The sequence below is a fragment of the Hylobates moloch genome, unplaced genomic scaffold, assembly GCF_009828535.3.
Source record: "Hylobates moloch isolate HMO894 unplaced genomic scaffold, HMol_V3 SCAFFOLD_5, whole genome shotgun sequence".
Classification (NCBI taxonomy): domain Eukaryota; kingdom Metazoa; phylum Chordata; class Mammalia; order Primates; family Hylobatidae; genus Hylobates; species Hylobates moloch.
This window is the reverse complement of record NW_026652280.1, coordinates 15,288,468-15,307,975: the sequence shown is the minus strand read 5'-3', so window position 1 is coordinate 15,307,975 and position 19,508 is coordinate 15,288,468. Positions and strand designations below refer to the sequence as shown.

Below are 19,508 nucleotides of genomic sequence, written 5' to 3'. Positions count from 1 at the left end.
CAAGACCTGCCCTCTGAGGTCAAAGCAGCATCTCGTGCCCTTTGTGCTGTGCTCTCTCTTCTAGCCAGGCCCACAGAGGAAGAGACACTGCTGCTTTCTCCAGCAGCTCACCTGCTACAGGAGAGAAAAGGTGACCTTGAAATAAGAGTGTGCTATACTTTGAAAGAAATCGTCTAAGTAACAGCACAATAAATGAGGGCATTATTCCCATCATGACTGTCTTCAAGGTTTTGCTTTCTGCTCACCATTCTCCCTGACGGTTGTTTTTATTCCCTCCTGCATCAAAATTCTCCTCCTTTGCTTCAAATAAGTGAAGGAGCTACCTTCTTAGTACTCGTGGCTTTGCTGCGTTTATAGGAGTGTTGCTGATTTTCCATTTCTATTTTCTGACCACTTTTACCTTTCCTTAATTCCTTTGACCTCACTTTGTGAAATGCGCACACACGTGAACCCGTGTGGGTGTGCACACACACACTTTTATTTACAATCTAGAAGTATAATAATGGATTTACTTTATTTAAATAACTTTCCATTTCCCTCATTCATTTGTTATTCACTGTGAAGCTTCCAGCTTTAAGGAATATATATTTCATTCTTTTTCTTTATTTAAAATGCAGAGTTTCAGGGCCAGGCAGGTGGCCCACGCCTGTAATCCCAGCACTTTGGGAGGACGAGGTGGGCGGATCACTTGTGGTCAGGGGTTCGAGACCAGCCTGGCCAACATGGTGAAACCCTGTCTCTACTAAAAAGAATACAAAAAATTAGCCGGGTGTGGTGACGTGTGCCTGTAGTCCCAGCTGCTCGGGAGGCTGAGGCAGGAGAATCACTTGAACCCGGGAGGTTGCAGTGAACAGAGAAGAGATTGCGTCAGTGCACTCCAGCCTGGGCGACAGAGTGAGACTCGGTCTCAAAAAAAATAAATGCAGAATTTCAGATATTAAATTTAGAAAGTAAAGATTTTCAAAGCACACTAAATTGTGCCAAAAATGCAGAAATGCAAGTGTGTAAATGGAGTACAGGGCCATGACTGATGTTCATGAACATTTCTCTTTAATGTCCAGTCACAAAAATATTTTTTTCTGTTTCCTTTTCCTTATCCTTTTCTTTGCACTTTGATTCTAGACTATTCCATGGACAGAGGCTCAGATCCCGACATGTCTAAATTTTGGCATCTCTTCACCAAACTCTGGAGCCCTGGCTACACCCTGGCTCTGCTTCGATGTCACCGATTGGGTTCTGGTATCTTCTGTGCACTTTTCCAGCATTTGATCCTTGACATTTCTTTTCTTTTTGAGACAGTGTCTCACCCTTTTGTCCCAGGCTGGAGATCTTGGCTCACTGCAACCTGCACCTTCCGAGTTCAAGCAATTCACCTTCCTCAGCCTCCCAAGGTAGCTGAGATCACAGGCAAGCACCACCATGCCCAACACATTTTTGTGTCTTTAGTAGAGACAGGGTTTCACTATGTTGGCCAGGCTGGTTTCGAACTCCTGACCTCAAATGATCTGCTCACCTTGGCCTCCCAAAGTGTTGGAATTACAGGCATAAGCCACCACACCTGGCTGATCCTTGGCACTTTCTTAGACTGGACTTTGGATTATTCATGAATAGCTTCAGTTGTCCAAAAAGAAAAAAAAAATAAGAATAAACACTGAAGGGCTTATTTCTTAAATGAAATCTGAGAATAAGAAACCTAGGGTTGGTATGGGAACCTTATGGAGTTTTCAGAGCTGCTCCTTTTAGTTTCTGCTCTGCCATCCTCGGCATGTCTGCAGTGTTGCCACATATTCCAAGAGGGCTGCTTGAAGTTCAGTCATCTCATCAGCATTCCAGGAAACAGGTACGAAGCAGTAGAGAGGCAAAAAGTACTCCTGGCAGCTGAGTTAATCTTTTTTCAGCAGCCTGCCTGAAGTTCTGTCACATCCACATACATTTCGTCTAGAGAGTTGGGATGTGTTGTGGTTGTAGGTCTTCCCTAAGGAGAGAAAGGGGAGGTTAAATAACAGATGGCAAGAAGGATTATCTAACCCATTTTCATTTCAGGGCTGACCAATTATGCCACAAGGAAGTAAAGGAATGGGGCTCAGTGAAGGGCTGAAATGATTAATTTTTTTTTTTTACTAACAAAGGAAATGAGAAGAGGAGCAGACCCGGATTGGGCTTGCACAGTGGAAATTGTCTTGCATCCACCCTCCGCTACCAACGTGAGAAACAGAGTTCATGATTTTACTTCCCTCTTGAGACCAAAGTGAGTCTCACAAAACCTTTCTTCAGCAACTAAGCCCTTCTGAAATATAGTTTTGTTTCCTTCAAAAGTCTTTAGTTTATATTGCAGACTTTTTGCTTTCCTCATTTTTCTTTTTAAGACCAAATCCCTCAATTTTGTTTCATTTCATTTTAATAACTTCACAAAATAATTCCCAAGTATCGTATATTAACAGGGATAATATAATTTTAGACCAATCTGAGGGCTATGGACTCTACAGCTTTCAGGCCTATGTCCATCTGATCGTCAAGAACTCCCCTGTTCTTTTTTGTAAATGGAGCTGAGCAGTCTTCATTGAGTCATGCATGCATATGAAAGGCTCTGTTCACTGTTTCCTGCCTTGATTTGGAGACTGTTGCCCTGAAATTGGCAGGCTTGCAGATGACACACATGCAACTTCTGAGCCTCATCCTCATCACTGCCCTGTTGCTTTTTTGGAATGCTCTGTACTAAATAACCCCTGGTCCTCAAACCAGTAAGAAGGACATCCAGAACACTTTTTTTTTTCTCTGAGACTGGTTCTACTGCTGAAGATAAGCTGAGAGTATTCCAGGACCCCCTAGGTATTAGTGGTTCTTCACTCTACCTGAATATTTGATTTGTGGGATAAATTCTAGAAATACTGATCTAAACGTCTTCTCTCCACAGTCTCTAGTCTATGTCCTCTCCAACCCCATGAGTTTACCAATAATACCTTGTGAACTTGACCACAGGAATCAAAGACTGTAGAGTGTGACATATGTTGGCAAATGCCAGACGTATCCACGGTAATGTCTAAATGAACCCCTCCCTAGTAATAAGGTACCTGCTTCTTCCTTTTAAGATACCTAGTCCTGCAAAAAAAAAAAAAAAAAAAAATTCAATCCTAGTCTTCCAGAACTGTGTTTTCAGTCTTAGAGTGCTAATGCCCATGTTATGCTGAGACAACCTTGCCTCCCTAGGTGTTTTCTTCTAGGAGGATGTGTTTAATTCAATAAATGCTTTATGTCTCCTAGGTACACAGTGACACACACCAGTCATGGGGCACAGTTTATTATGAATGACATGTTATAAATAACAGCAAAAATACCAAGGGTTACAAATTTTTTTTGAATAAAATTGATGAGATAAAACCAAATTTGTGTGACTCTTCTATTATGGTCAAGGTGGAATAAGAAAAAAACAGATTTACTCTATTATGTGAAGCAACTAACAAGCAGGACAAAATGTGTGAAATGTCCAACTAACAAGCAGGACAAAATGTCCAAGAAACTGGACATCAGAAACTGGACCAAAAGGCACCATTATCCCTGAGAGAACAGGTGAGGAAGGCAAGAAAGGCAATTTCTGTACTGCCCCAGCTCACTGCCTGGGGAGTTTCTAGGCTGTGCCATAGGGAGGGGCACCAAGGTTAGGCCCGTTCTCAACAGCCAGACCTGAAACCTCATAATTCATGGGACATTGGGCAAGGTACTCAGGAGTGTCATGCCTTTGTAAAGGGTAATTTAACCCCAGACCAAATTCCACTTAGACCCCATCTACCAAAACTTAAGAGCAAGACCTGAAAGGGTCAACTTGTTTTTAAGTAACTTAATCATGTCTCGAAAGAAAGCACAAGATTTTTAGTAATACAAAAATATGCAGCACCTCCCCAGAAAGATAAAATTCACAAAGTCTGGTAAACAATCACAAATTGTTGGACATGCAAAGATGCAGAAACACACTATTCATAATGAGAACCATACCCAATGTCCCATGAATTATCAGGTTGCAGGTCTGGCTGTTGAGAACGGACGTAACCTGGGTGCCCCTCCGTATGGCACAGCCTAGAAACTCCCCAGGCAGTGAACATGGGCCCAGAAATGACCCATGATAAAATTAGTAGACAACAACGTTTAAACAGTGATTATGAATGTATTCCATACGTTCTGGAAGCTAGAGGAAAGATTGAACATGTTAACTACAAATGTGGAACTTTAAGAAGATATAAATGCAATTTTCAGAGATGAAAGCTATAATGTCAAGAATAAAAAAATACATTGATAGCATTAACAGTGGATCAACATCAGAAGAAAAAAATAAATGAAATTTAAGAAATAGCAGCAGATGCTTTTCAAAATGAAAACACAGCAAAAAAAAAAAAAAAGACTAAAAATAACTACCAAAGCATCAATAAACAAAGAAACAACTGAAGAAGCCAATATATGTGTAATTGGACTCTCCAAAGTGGGAGGGGAAGAAAAAGCTAAATAAACAATGTCTGAAAATTTTCAATATATAATTAAAACTAAACCCACAGATCAGTGCCCGTTATAATGATATTGCTTAAAACAGTGAAAGAGAGAAAATCTTTAGAACAGCTGCAGGGCAGAGAGAGCACGTTAAATACCAAGCAGCAAAAATAAGAATGACAAGCAAATTTCTCATTGGGAAGAATGCAAGTGAGAAGAGAGTGTAGCAACATCCTTAAAGTAATGAAAGGAAAAAAAAAACCTCCTCTTTTAGTCTAGAATTTATTATTGAAATTCTATAATAAATTTTTGTGAAAATATCTTTGAAACATGAAGTGAAAGAAAAACTTTTTTTTTTCAGATATCCAAAATCTGAAAGAAGTTTTCACTGATAAAGATTCTCTGCTTGGCCAAACTTCAGACAGACTTCTGAACCTTCTCCTAGGCACATCTGTGAACTTCCTTGTAAAATACAGTTTTAGCAAAGAACCCGGCTAATTAAGTTTGACAAGAACTCCCACCTTTGATATCTGATCACAGTCAATATCTGATCAAGTTTCTGATCCTCCACCATCTCCCGAGGAATGTATAAAATAACCCTAGCCTAGGCTGGACGCAGTGGCTCACGCTTGTAATCCCAGCACTTTGGGAGGCCGAGGCGGGCGGATCATGAGGTCAGGAGATCGAGACCACGGTGAAACCCTGTCTCTACTAAAAATACAAAAAAATTAGCCAGGCGTGGTGGCGGGCGCCTGTAGTCCCAGCTACTGGGAGAGGCTGAGGCAGGAGAATGGCGTGAACCCGGGAGGCGGAGCTTGCAGTGAGCCGAGATTGTGCCACTGCACTCCAGCCTGGGTGACAGAACGAGACTCCGTCTCAAAAAGCAACAACAACAACAACAACAAAAACCCTAGCCTGTCTTTAGCAAGAATCCTGTTAGGTCAATCCTGTTAGCCAGAAGTCTCCTTACGCCTGATGTTTCCTCTTAGTAATTTGCTAGCCATTGGCCCTCCTCACCCTGCTCCTTGACTGTAAATTCCTACTTTCCCATGTTGTATTTGGAGATGATCACAGTCTCTCTCTTCTTGCAAGACCTTGTTGCAGTGGTCTCTATACCCATCACAGTGGTCCCAAGGAAAGTCTTTCTTACTATGCTTTCACAAGTGTCACTGGAAAATATTTTCTTTAACATCACACTGTATGAGTTTTTAAAGAAAGTTCTTCCAACAAAAATAAAATGATACAGCATGCAAATCTAGATCTATAGAAAAGAATAAAGATTTTTTATAGATCGAGGTCTATATTATCTATAACTATACAGATAAATATTAAAACTTTTAAAAATATTTAAACTCAATAAAAGACAATGGTCTGTTTAAAGTAAAAATCATAACAATGCATTTTGTGATTTATGCCATATATAAAAGAAAAATGTATAACCACAATAGTTCAAAAGATGAGAAGAGGAACTATACTACTATAAATTTCTTATACTATAAATAAAATAGTATAATATAATTTGGAGATTAGCTGTGATCAATTAAGATGTATACTATAAGCCCAAAGGTAATGACTAAAATAATACAACAAAGAATTAAGCTAAATGAACAAAAAAGATAAAATTATAAAGAAATACATGATTGAACCAAAGAAGGACAAAAAGTAAAAGGGAAAAAAGAACTATGGAATGAATTAAAAACAAATAAGATATTAAGATAGTACATATAAGTCCAAATGGATCAATAATTATATCAAATGTAAAGGATCTAAATATCCCAACTGAGTTGCAGAATTGGTCAGATCACATAAAAAAGTAAGACCCAACTATATACTTTTTTGAAGAAACCCGCTTTAAATATAAAGACAGAAAAAGTTTAAAAGTAAACGATTAAAAATGAGAGACTACACACAAAATATACCCTAAAGAGAAGAAAGTTGGAGTGGCTATTTTAATAGTAGGTAAAGTAGATTTCAGGGTGAAGGATATCTCAAAGGAAAAAGGGAGACCTTAGTTATCGATAAGCAGGTCAGTTCCTCAAAATAAGATAAAAATCATAAAATGTATGTATTTAGTAAGAGTGTCAAAAATCGTGAAGCAAAAACTGACAATTTGCAGGACAAATAGACATATCAACAATAAGAGTAGATTAAGCTGCTTTCTTTCAAAAAGTTCCAGGAAAAAAGACTTCAGCAAGTATATAAAGGGCTTGAACAATACTATTTACCAACTTACCAAATCAATATTTATATACTACTCCACTAACCACAATAAAACACATTTTTTTTTCAAATGTGCGCTGATAATTTACCAATGTAGGACACATTCTTGAACATAGTCTCAAGTAATTTTTAAAAATTCAGTTCCTATAAGATATATTGTCTTATCACAGTGTTATTAACTTAGAGATCAAATGTAGAAAAATATTTGGATTATATCCATACATTTGAGAACTAAATAGGATACTTATCAATAACTTGTGAGTCAATTAAGAGCTCCAAGATAAATTAAGTATTGTGAAATAAATGAAAATGGAAATTTAATATTTTAAAACTCATTGAATGCAACTAAAGAAAAATGTATGACCACAGGCTTCTGAAGCTTCAACTGCAACTAAAACATTATTTAGAGAAAAATGTACAGTAGTAAACACTTATACCAGGAAAAAGATATGCCAGTCAATTCACATTCCACCCTACAATATTAAATATGGAAGAGCAAATGACACCCAAAGTAAGCAAAAGAAAGGAAACACTAAACAACAACAACAAAAGTAGAAAATAGAGAAAAAATGATGAAACCAAAGCCAGTTCTGTGAGAAGGCCAATAAAATTAATAAACCTCTAGTTAGAGTGATCAGAAAAAAAAGATAAAAGACACAAACTACCAATATCAGGAGACACTGGTTATGTGATTTGGGCATTTCACTCTATGGCCTTTAGCTTAGAGAAATGAACATGCTAGGTACACAAAAAGACTGTCCATGCATACTTACAGCAGGTTTATTCGAAATAACCACTGGAAATAAACCAAGTGTCCATTGACAGATGGGTGGGTAAACACATTGTATCAATTCAAGAAAATAAAGGGAGATCAAAAAGAGTGCAGATTGCATAATTTCATCTATAAAATTCTAGAATATACAGACTAATCAGTAGTTAGAAAACACGGGTAAAGGGATGCAAGGCAGTGGGCAGAGAGGGAGGACTCACAATGGTCCAAGAAGACATTTGTGGGGTGATGATGGATCTTATTGCTATGATGGTTCTATGGGCGTAAACATATGTGGATTTTATTGTAAGTATGCCAGTGACACCTCAATATACCTGATAATATGAAATGTGTGGCTTTTGAATCCTAATTTTCTTTTCTAAGTCGGGAGAGAGGATTTAGTTGGATTTCAGAAAATGATGGGCAGTCCTGTATGGCTTCTGTTACCACATTCATTCTTTGTTATAGAATCTCCCTGGCAAAGAGTTGAACTTCCGCAGGCTCAGGTCCTGATCTCTTTAGAGTGGCTTTTATATTCACCCTTCACCTGAAAACTTCTTTTCCCCAAAGGGTGAAAACGGTTTGCTGATCAGATTAATGTCATTTCTTTTAATTTTGGCTGAAATGTTTCTACCAGTTTGTTTTCTAGACAGTTATTTTACCTTGTCCTACTACTTTGCCTTTTACTTATGGAGGAGAATTTATTGTTAGTTTCCACTGTTTTATTCTCTTCCTCCCTTGACCTCTTCTTTTCTTTTCTCTGCCTCTTTTCCTGCCTTAAATTTCTACTTCCTTTTTCTATAGAATATACCTATATACCCTCTTATTTATTTCAATTTGGCTATAGCTTTCTGTTTTTATTGTTAGCTCTTCAAAAAGCTTTCTTCAAAAATAATATTTGAAAACATCAATTTGTCATTACCCAGGTGTGTCTTGTGTGTGTATTTTTTTTCATGTCAGCACTCTCTTCAGAATCGATGCCTAAAAATGGTCCCTTTTTAATTTTACCACCTGCTGAAAAATATCATCTCTGTGGTTAAAAAATACTTTTGAGCACGATATGGTTTGGCTGTGTCCCCACCCAAATCTCAACTTGAATTGTATCTCCCAGAATTCCCACATGTTGTGGGAGAGACCCAGGGGGAGGTAATTGAATCATGGGGGCCAGTCTTTCCCGTATTACTCTCGAGATTGTTGACAAGTCTCATGAGATCTGATGGTTTTATCAGGGGTTCCCACTTTTGCTTCTTTCTCATTTGCTCTTGCCACTACCATGTAAGAAGTGCCTTTTGCCTCCCGCCATGATTCTGAGGCCTCCTCAGCCATGTGGAACTGTAAGTCCAATTAAACCTCTTTTTCTTCCCAGTCTCGGGTATTTGTTTATCAGCAGCATGAAAGCAGACTAATACAGAGCACATATATGCTTCATATATACACTTTTGTGAAGTAGACATAACTAAGCTACAAGCGGGTGCTTCTTTTGTCAAATATGCTGGGGTTTTGGTTGGATACTTTATTTTAAAGTTCCCCTGCCATAGTCAGTTTATATTTCAATTATCCCATCATACCCAGCATTCTGTATCTTCTTTATTGACATATGGAATTGAAGGATGTCATTGTCCATTTCTAATTTCTTATTTCTGATATATATGCATTTTTTCTTATTTTGAGTTATTACTACAAGATTAGATAGCAGCTTATGTTTTTCACCAATAGATTTTTTAAAAACAAATAATAAACATTTATTCTTGTAGCTTGAGTCATATTATTTATCCTGTATATACAGATCATTATAAAAATGCCTCCCCAAGTTCTCTCCACAAAATTTATCACTATAATTTTCAAAAAATGAAGTCCAACATGTATATTTGCTGCCTTAGCATTTAAGTTGATCCTGGTAATACATCAGTTTTGACTGGTTTCATGGCTGTTTGCTATTTGTTTTTCCTCATGCTTTTTATTTTCACTTAAAAATTAAAAGAATGAATGGGCCCAATAATGCAAACCGTAAATTCTGGAGACGTTCTTAAGCCATGAAGTCCTTTTTGAACAAGTTTTTGACAAATCCTTGGACACTTGTTTCTGTTCTTGAGACTAGTGATATTTTCCCTTATATTTAAGAATGGTAATATCTGCTGATATTACCTTCTGAACACAGCCATACATAAATACGTTGTAAGAGAGTCTGTGGTCTGTTGCTTTAAAAAGTAGGGACAAAAAATTTTTTTCCAGCTGTTGTGTAGTCCCTTAACTCTCAGTGACTCTTATTTCCCTAGCCATCAATAGTGATTTGGTCTTTCCTTGGTTTTTAATGTATTTTTCCATCTCCCTGGAGCACTATGAGAATTACCTTCTTTTATGTCTGATTCTGTAAAAGGCACCTTCAAGGTCCAAGGAGGAAAAGTGCTGTGCATAATACAAGTAATCTCATCATGATGCATCATAGGAACACTGTAAGGAATAATTGAACACTATCTGTGAAATATGGGACTCTCCTCAGAGGACAGGTGCTCTGTAGTTTTCTTCTGTGTAACTAAGCCTTCTGACTCATAAACAAAAAGTGTATGTCTCCTATCCTACAGTCGTTTTTTAAAATTTGCACATATTATGTCCTTGGGCCTTGAAAGATATCTGCAATAAGAACAAAAGTAGGAAAACTTTTATTTAAATGCTAGTCAAATAAATTTTAGTTTCAGTTATGTAGCAGAAAGCACGCTGATGTGGAAATTAGGGCTTACAGGCTCTAATCTCCTTTCTGTGCCTGGATTATTGAATCCCTTTAGAAGAGTGGTAGAACTATATGAACTGGAAGAACCTCTGGTGTGAAGCCATGATAAAAAGTAGACCTCCCTTCCCTTTCTCACCCTAAACTTTTTTGACCCTGGTTCCCCCTAACCCTCCCGTCTCGAGTTTCTTGGGGACAGAGATCATGCTTGTTTTACATTTTTTTATTCCTAGTTATAAGTATGGTGTCAGGCAAATGGTAGGCCCTCAATAAACATTTGTGAATGAATGTCTTACAAAATATAAGCCATAATCAAGAGTTGGGTAACAATATTTAGATGCAGCAATTCCAAAGCACTTACTGTTCAAAGACGACTGAGAAGTTGATATCATTAAGAGATTCTCTTGGGAAAGGAATAAAAACTGTCAGACTATGTCATATGGGCCAACTCTGAACAGATGCTGTGCTGAGGGATTTGGGAAAGAGCCCCATAAATTACATTCTAAAATTAAGTGTGCAAGATTGTATGTATTTCTGGCTGACGAGTGGAAATGGTTTGGTAGAGTTGATCCTGCTGCTGTGTTTGAGTGAACCCAACTAGAAGCTACCTGAGTCCTTAGCACACAGAAGGTTGAGGGCCGAGGGAGCTTGGTACCACCCTGCTCATCAGCGGGTTAACTAGAGTGCCGTTTCAAGATCATCTATAAAAGATCACTGCAACTTGGAGTCTGAACATAGTGTCCAGCATTGTTTTGGGATCCCTTAGAAAGGAAAATGTTGACATTTATTAGGTTGGTGCCAAAGTAATTGTGGTTTTTGTCATTGAAAGTAATAGTAAAAACCACAATTACTTTGGCACCAACCTAAGAGGTAATATTAGATTAGGAAATAACGTTTTAGTCTTCTGGATGCAAACTCTAAGTAAGATTAAACAAAACAACAGCAAGTAAGACAAAACAACAAAATAGATTTCACAGTTGAGAATCTATATACTTTTATTTCCAATTATATTTCTTATTTCTAAATTTCCTTCCTGTTCTAAGGGAATTATCATCGAAATATTGTGATTGAAAGAAAGATTTGTTTTGAGAACATTTTTAAGAAATCCAAAACTGAGCGTTCTAGGCATAGTGCAAAGCATTTACGACAATAAAATATCTGGAGTAGAAGAAAGAAAAAAAAATCTGCTTGACAAGCATGTTTCGAAAAAGGAGGGATAAGTTCAGGTATGACTAGAAAAAGATGGTTTTAGTGTGTTCTTAAAGATAGATGCCTGGACTCCATCCTGAAAAGTTCTGAATCAGAAAGTCTGTTTTTTGTCTGTTCTTCTTTTTATAGGTGTTTTCAAATATAAACAGTTGCCACGCCCATGTAACGTTCGCTAATATCCCATGGGAAGCTTCTCAGGTGTAGGCAAACCATACTTGGCTTAAACACTATAAGCATCTTGCCCCATCTCTATGCCTGCCTGGAACGTTGCCTTGGTTAGAGGTGTGAATAGAGAGAATGTATGCTGGTCACAGCTAATTAGTGTGCTTTAATTTAGGTTTTCCTTTCTGTTCCATTTCATAAACCCTGACCTTTATCATAACTAACATCCCTCTCTTGCTTTCTCCAAAATTCCCCAATTGTGAAAGTATTTAAATTATTTCTGTTATTTAAAAATAGCACGTTCATGTAATCATTTTAGAGTAAATCTTAATAGAGTTTAAGAGGTGATTTTTGCCTTTATTAAAGAGCATGCCGGTACCTTAATTTGTTTTTTTAAGTAAGAATAATCTAAAACATTAGAATTCATAGACATGTGGAAAGGTAAGCATTTTAATATAGTGACAGGATACATTTAATCAGGTAAATGAATCTAATGAATGAGGGGAAATGCATCAAAATATCAGTTATTGACCCTTGGTAAATGAGAATTCAGGGTGGGTGATATTTTCTATGATATTTTATGACTCTAGTTGGTTTTTAATATTGCAAGTGAATGATAACTTCTGCCACTGCTTTGTCTTTAAAACACTTCAGAAGAATCACTGTATATCAATGGAAGGCTACAGCATGATATAGCTGCATAAAACTTATGCTAGTGCAAAGATGCTAAAGAGAATCATTTGTTTTCCTAATAGCTCTATTTCAGCAGACCATGGCCTTACCCAGAAATGCCCTGTTAGCAAAGCTGTCATTCTACAATGATCTCTGGATGCAAGAACGATGATAGAGCACAGGCTTCTGCATTTATTGTAGAATATCATTTTTCCTTTATTTTTGAAAGAATCCATAATTTGTATTTTATTTTCCTTTGGCTAGAATAAAGTTTGATTCAAGGTAAAAACTCATCCAAGTAGGGAATTATACACTGGAGAAATATTTACAAGATGCACTGTAATCTTTCTAGCTAGAGTACATTAGATTTTCTTCTTATATCCAGGCACTTGAAATTGATACACTGAATATTTTCTTTTCCCCAGGTCACAGTATAAGAATAATATCATTTAGTTTACAAATTATCCCTTGGGAGCCAAACTTTATGTAGTACCAAACTAAAGATAGGTTGATAGTGTTTTGGCAATTTACAGACCAAACATCTTCAATGCCCTTGGGCCTGCAGGAATAATGAGGAGGATGTGATTAAATGGCAGTCCCCTGCTTGAAATCTTTCCGCAGCTTCCCATCATCTTGGATTTAATTCAAACTCTTCACCATGGCCCACGAAGCCCTAAGGGATTCTGGCCTACACTCTCTCTCAGACTTTATCTTGTATGATTCTTCCTTTTTACTATATTCCAGGTATGCTTGCCTTCTTAATGTCCTTAACACACATCAGTCTCATTCCTCCCTTGTGGAATTTGCCCAAGCTATTTCCCCCACTGAAATGATTTTTTCATAGAGTGTTTACTTAGTTTGATTCTTTGTAATAGTCACACATCAGTTTAAATGTTTTCACCTTTGAGAGGTTTTGCGATCAGCATTCCAGAGTAGGCTCCCAGACACTGAATTATCTTGCCCTACTTTTTTTTTTTTTTTAAATAACAATTATAACTACGTTTTATATTTGTTTACTGTTTCTCACCCCCTCAGTAGAAGGTAAGCTCTGTGAGATCAGGTTCCCTGCTTGTCTCATTGCTATACCTGAGACAGTACTTGGTGATAATGGGCACTTACTCTGCTTGTTGAATGAAGCAGTGAATGCATAAGTGAGATTCAATCTAAGGACAAAATAGAGCAAATGAAAGTTGATCTCTCTATCTCTCTTTTTGTGTGTCTCTCAATTTGCTCATGCTTTAATTTTACATTTAAATTCCATGGCAGGCAATATCAAAGGGTAGTTTCAAGTTTCAATTTCCTTCAAGCAAAAAAATTTTATAGTTAAAGCACGATTTGGATATTTTTCTATATCCCTAGAGCCAGCACTCAGGGACTTGGACCTATTTGCAGCAAAGATTGATTAAGTTTCCAAAAGTCTGGCATTTAACAGGAGTTTCCATATTGGTTCTATAAATCTACTGACCTAGAAAGGTCTTTTAAATTTCTCATGAACACTACCAGACTGTTGCAATGTCAAAGAGATGAAGTAAATATCAGTAATCCAAGAAGTCTGATGCAAAATGGTGCCAACATGAGACTCTGCCATTACATATTTGTCCTTATTTCTTCTTTGGTCCAAACTGGTTTGTTTAAGATTCAAAGTTTTTCAGCTTCTTTCAGTTTATATTGTTCTTCCAAATGATAACCAATGACATCTTGACCTCATTATAAAATAGTTCCGTAGGGGAAATATGAATGAATGAAGGGATGGATAAACAAATAATTTTAAAACATCAATGATGCTGATGAAAAGAATGGGTAATATATTGAGTTATGCTATTTACTGTAATATAATTTCCCTACTGGCCATGCTTAGTTGTTATTTTAATATTATATTTAACTTAAGGGTCAAAAGAAAAGCAATAACAGGAAATAAAATAATGCTTGTATCTTTATAATAAAAAATTATATCAAAATTGTGGCATGAAGCTAAAGAAGAACCTAGAGGGAAAAAAAGCTAAGAGTACTGATATTAGAAAACAACAGAGGTCAGATAAAGGAGATAAGTATCCACCTTCAGAGGCAAAGGCTAATTAAAGGAATACATCCAAAGGAAATAAAAAGACATTAAATATTAAGGTAGAAAATAAATTAATAAAATTCAAAAAGCTTATTATGTTAAAGTTTGGTATTTGAAGCAATATTAATAAAAGCACTGGTAAACTTTATTAAAACTAAAAAAATGGAAAACTTGAATGGAAAATATTAGAAATGAAAATGGGGACACATAACCACAGATACACAAAGAGTAAGAAGATAGTAAGAAAACACTGTAAAGCATTTATGACAATAAGTTTGAAAATTTAAACAAAATAGAAAATTCCAAGCAGAGCAAAATTGTCTAATTTTGTTTTGCTTGCAATGCTTCTGAAATGTTCTACATGAATGAAGTGTTGTATTTGATAGGGGCACTCTGTTTCCAGTTCATCCTTCTGAAAAACTGACCTTTTTATTCATCTCATCTTGTTCACCTTTAGGAGGGATATAGGAAGTAGTCAGGTAGCCTTCAGCTGCAAGATTTGTTTTCGGTGACTCACCAAATGACTCTTTAGCCAAAGACATCTATGTTATTGACCTATCCCAAGGACTACATTGTCATCACAGAAATCAATTTATTGGGGTTAGTAAATCTATTAAAATGCAAACATCCAGTAAAAATGTCTTCAGTATGCAGATTTTTCCATTAATGATGAATAATAAATTAGTTAATCTCTAAAAGGCAACTCAGGGTGGCAGAAAAAAGTTTGATGGGGTGGAAATATGCATGTACAGTATAAAGTGAGATCTGGGAACAAGAGGATCTGAGAATGAGAAGAGCTGAGATGAAAGAGGAAATGAACAAAAGGCCCCTAAGTCAGCATTTGAGCACATCTGGTGCCTGGGAGTTTTGGGCTGAGGGTGAAATTAAGCAAGAAAGAATAGCAAAGAAAAATATGTGTCTTTTATACTTTGCCTTGGGGCAGATGTGATACAGTGTTTTATTGGAAGGAGTACTAAACTAAAAGTCAAAAGAATTGACTGGTTTTTAGTTGCTGTGGGTTCTGCCTAAGACACTTGGCCTCTCCATAAAATAATGTTATTTATATAGGAATCCTCTAGGTCTCTCCTTGTTCTAACATTTTGTTTCTATGCTTTTTACCGCCACTCGCCTAGCCGTACATAAAGCTACTACTTTCCCACTTATCTCTTCACGAACAACAAAGCTTCTAATTTTCAAGTATCTGTATCTCTTATTTCATTGATTTTGAAGTTACACACTCTCCTGTCCTTAAACTGTGGAGCTAAAGGATGTCAACTCATCATTATTTTTATGGCTATGCTGCCTGTTTGAGTCACTTGTTAGCATTTATGTGTTATCATAAGCACTTTAGAGTCAACAATTAATCCTCAAAACAGCTCTTCCAGAGAGGCCCACAAAAGATTTGATAAATACTATTGAAATTCATCTCGTGCCTCCATAGGAAAGTATGCCAGTGATTTTCTGACTATATAAATATGATTCCATATCATGTTTCAACTTAATAAATGGGGCATAGTCAATAGCACATGTACTAATTAAGCTTCTGTTCTTTAGTATTATTGTGATATATAATTGTTTATTAGCCTCAATAAGATGCTCTGCCAGAATGAGAACTGTCGATTTTGTAAAATTTATTGGCAGGATCTTAGAACCTGGGTGGAAAAAGTAAGAGTGCAATATAATTGACAGATACTTGTGAAATTTAAGCACATTATCTCTTATTCTCAGGTACGAATGGAGGTAACAAATTAAGTGGAATTCAGTCTAACAAGGAAGAGCTCTCACCTGATGAGAGCAGTAAAACATGATGTAAATGGATGAGTTAGTGAAACTTTAGCTGAAATTCCATCTTTGGAATGAATAGATGTTGCTTGAACATGTATCCCGTTGAATACTTTCATGCTGGCTCATTTCCTATGGAGAATTCTAAACATATCAACAACATACTGTTTCTATGGGGCTCCCACAAAGATGGCAAAATTACCAAATATTTCTTATTAAAGTTATTTGCTGTGAATGGGTGTTAAAAATCTCATTCTTCTGTGTTCCTCATATCTACGTTTTTTTTCTCTGAGAGAACCCTACAAAGCAGCAAGAGATCACTGGGTAGTGCACTGTGAAGAAATCGTGGGCAGAAAATGAAAAAAAAGGAAACAAAGATAAATCCTATCCACTTCTTATTTCTGCACACACTTTTCTGCCCTGTGGAAGTTACTGCGGTGTAGACTAGAGTAGTCCGCTGTTCCTGGGCTTCAGATCATATCTGTTTCTGAGCTTGTGCCATTAAAGAAAGAAATATTTTTTGCTCACTGCATTGGTGTGAGGATTTGAGATAGTGCATAGGAAGGTGCTTATCAAATTGTAAGGTGTGACAAAGTGTTTGCTATACCTTGTTGAAACAATCAAACCTGAAGTAATTGGTATTAACATCTCTTGAAACTTCACATATGGTTGCATTTTAACTGTAACAGTCAAACTACAAATGAAAATTTTGAGTAATTGAATAGTTTTGATATTTAGTACACATGTGTGACCATGTCTACACACACACATACACACACACACACACCCTTAACTCTCAGTAATATACTACAGATTTCATGATATAGTACAAATGAAGTGACCTGTTATTTCTAGATTTAGGATGTCATGAAGGTAGGATAGAAGAAAGAAAATTTTCTCAGTTGGGCCAGGTGACACTGTGGCTGTCATGAGGCTCAATTGACTCAGAATGCTGTGAAATAGCGTGGTCCTGTCTGGGTGGCACCATATTACATATCAGCCAATGCTGCATCCCTAAACTTAGTGCAACTGTAAAGCCAGCATTTTGCTTTCTACCCTGACAGCAGGTCAGGTCATGCAACATTTCAGTGAAAGCAAAGAAAAACAGTTTGACAGTGCTAAATGTATTTTTAGATAGTCCCTTAATTGGTCATGCCAAAAAATACCCTCCTTTGCCCCATACAAGGCTGATGGGCCAGTATTGAAATAACAGGGTAAAATTATTATGAAGAGAGATTATTTAACAGAACAGATCATGCTTCTTGTCTTGGGGCCTTCAGTTAACAAAAGTTCTCTCTCTCTTTAACATACTTTAATTCACCTCACTTAGATGACAGCTTTTTTTTTTTTTTTTCAAATGAGCTAACAGAAATACAGCATCAAGATTAGGAATTAATTCAAATCAAAACAGAAATGATGTGAAACAAAAGATAGTTTCAAAAGCCTGCAAATATATTAGGTAACACAGAATTCTGTGCAACTAGAATGTATGATATCCTAAATATGAAGGAAAACTCATAATGCACTGTGAAAATCAGCTTGGATAGAGCAAGTCTAACTTCTTTATGGAGATATAAATACAATACAATACAATACAATACAATACAATACAATACAATACAATACAATACAATACAATACAATACAATACAATACAATACAATACAATACAATACAATACAAAACAAATAAATACAATAGATGTCTGCAAGATTGTGTAACTATGTCCATACAATTGTCTATGACTCAAATTTGAAAAAAAGAACCCAGGTTCACAAGAATCTATAGGTGCTGTAAGATTTAATTCTGGATTGTGAAAGTTCCTTTATACCTTAGATTGTCAACAAAAGTTCCAGTGGTTTATTATATATCATAGCAGAAAGCCATCTTTTTCCAGATTGTTTTATGTTCAAATAGCAATATTTCTGGCCCTCTAGGAATGACATGTTGTTTGGATTACTGAGCCGGAGAAGCCGCTGGACCATTGAGATTTAGTAGGCAATATGTTTGCCAGCCTTTTTGAAAATTGGAATGTTATTTTTGAACTTTATCGAAGAACATGCTGCACCTCTAAGGTGGGCATTATAAAATTAGTGAACGTGTGGTTATCTCTCATTTATTTGTTTTCTACCGAACTAGAAGGTCAAAAATCCACCTTTAAGAGAATATTATTTCTCACACGACTTTCTTGTTTAATGGTATTATTTATATGGATAATAAACCTACTGAATATTCATGTTCAATTAAACACACACACACACACACAAACACACACATATATTCATACGCATACATAAACTCTCTGGACTACTGTTTTCATCCAAGAAAAGAAATGTCACAAGTACAAATATGGTGTTTGATATGCATCTGTTACCATAGAAATGCTTATTTGTGTTAATTAAGATACTTTACCTTGATTAAAGTAATTAGTGGTTCTAGCACATGAAAAGTGGACTGGATTTGTTTTAGATTGATTTGGATGTCACCAGTTTTGCATTTTACAGTGTGCACCTCTCTTTGTGTGCACCTCTCTTTGTGTGCACACAGAATTTGAACCTGTTGCATAAAAACATTTGCTTAGAGTGCTGTGCTAACAAGATCATTGATCTATTTTTGTGTAGGGCAATTAGCTTCATTCCACTCGAAAGCCACACATTGCACCCCTGGTCATGATCTCTACCTTGTAAATGTTTGTCATGTGTCACAGGACAAATCTGGAGACAGAAGCAGTCTGGGTCAGCACAATTTCTTGATAGGAAAAACAACTCAAGGACATTTCTGCTGATAGTAGGTTGGAGGACGTAGCATGTGAAAGCCAGAAGTGAAATTACAGACAGTTTCTTCCAGCCCACTCAGGGATAGCATCTTTGAAAATGAAGACTAGTTCATAATATGCTGAACACAGTGGCTCATGCCTATAATCCCAGCACTATGGGAAGCCAAGGTGGGCAGATCACTTGAGGCCAGGAGTTAGAGACCAGCCTGGCCACCATGGTGAAACTCCGTCTTTACTAAAAATATAAAAATTAGCTGGGTGTGGTGGCAGGCGCCTGTAGTTCCATCTACTCAGGAGGCTGAGGCAGGAGAATCACTTGAACCCAGGAATCGGAGGTTGCAGTGAGCTGGGATCGTGCCACTGCACTCCAGCCTGGGTGACAAAATGTGACTCTGTCTCAGGAAAAAAAACAAAAACAAAAACAAACAAAAAACTTATAATATGCAGCTGTACAGATGCAATGTTATAATAGATACGTAATAGATCTCATATCTTTAAGTCTAATGTGCTACTCACCCCGCAGACACTGATGTTTCTAGGAGGGTAACAGCTTCAAGTTGGCTTAACTATGGGAATATTTGGGACATAGCTCAAGTTTCCTATTTTTGAGGAAGCATTACAGCAGATATATTGCTAGGTCTGTTCTTGCTTTGAT

At 36.7% G+C, this 19,508-nt stretch overlaps 1 long non-coding RNA gene across 1 annotated transcript in view; it reads left to right on the top strand.

Annotated features, from left to right (window-relative positions):
- LOC116468055 (uncharacterized) overlaps nucleotides 1–19,508 on the top strand; it is a 315,466-nt gene that overhangs the window by 281,465 nt on the left and 14,493 nt on the right. The window contains exon 6 of the long non-coding RNA XR_004247976.2: nucleotides 18,015–18,152. This is a non-coding gene — a long non-coding RNA (uncharacterized LOC116468055). The remainder of the gene's footprint in view (nucleotides 1–18,014; nucleotides 18,153–19,508) is intronic.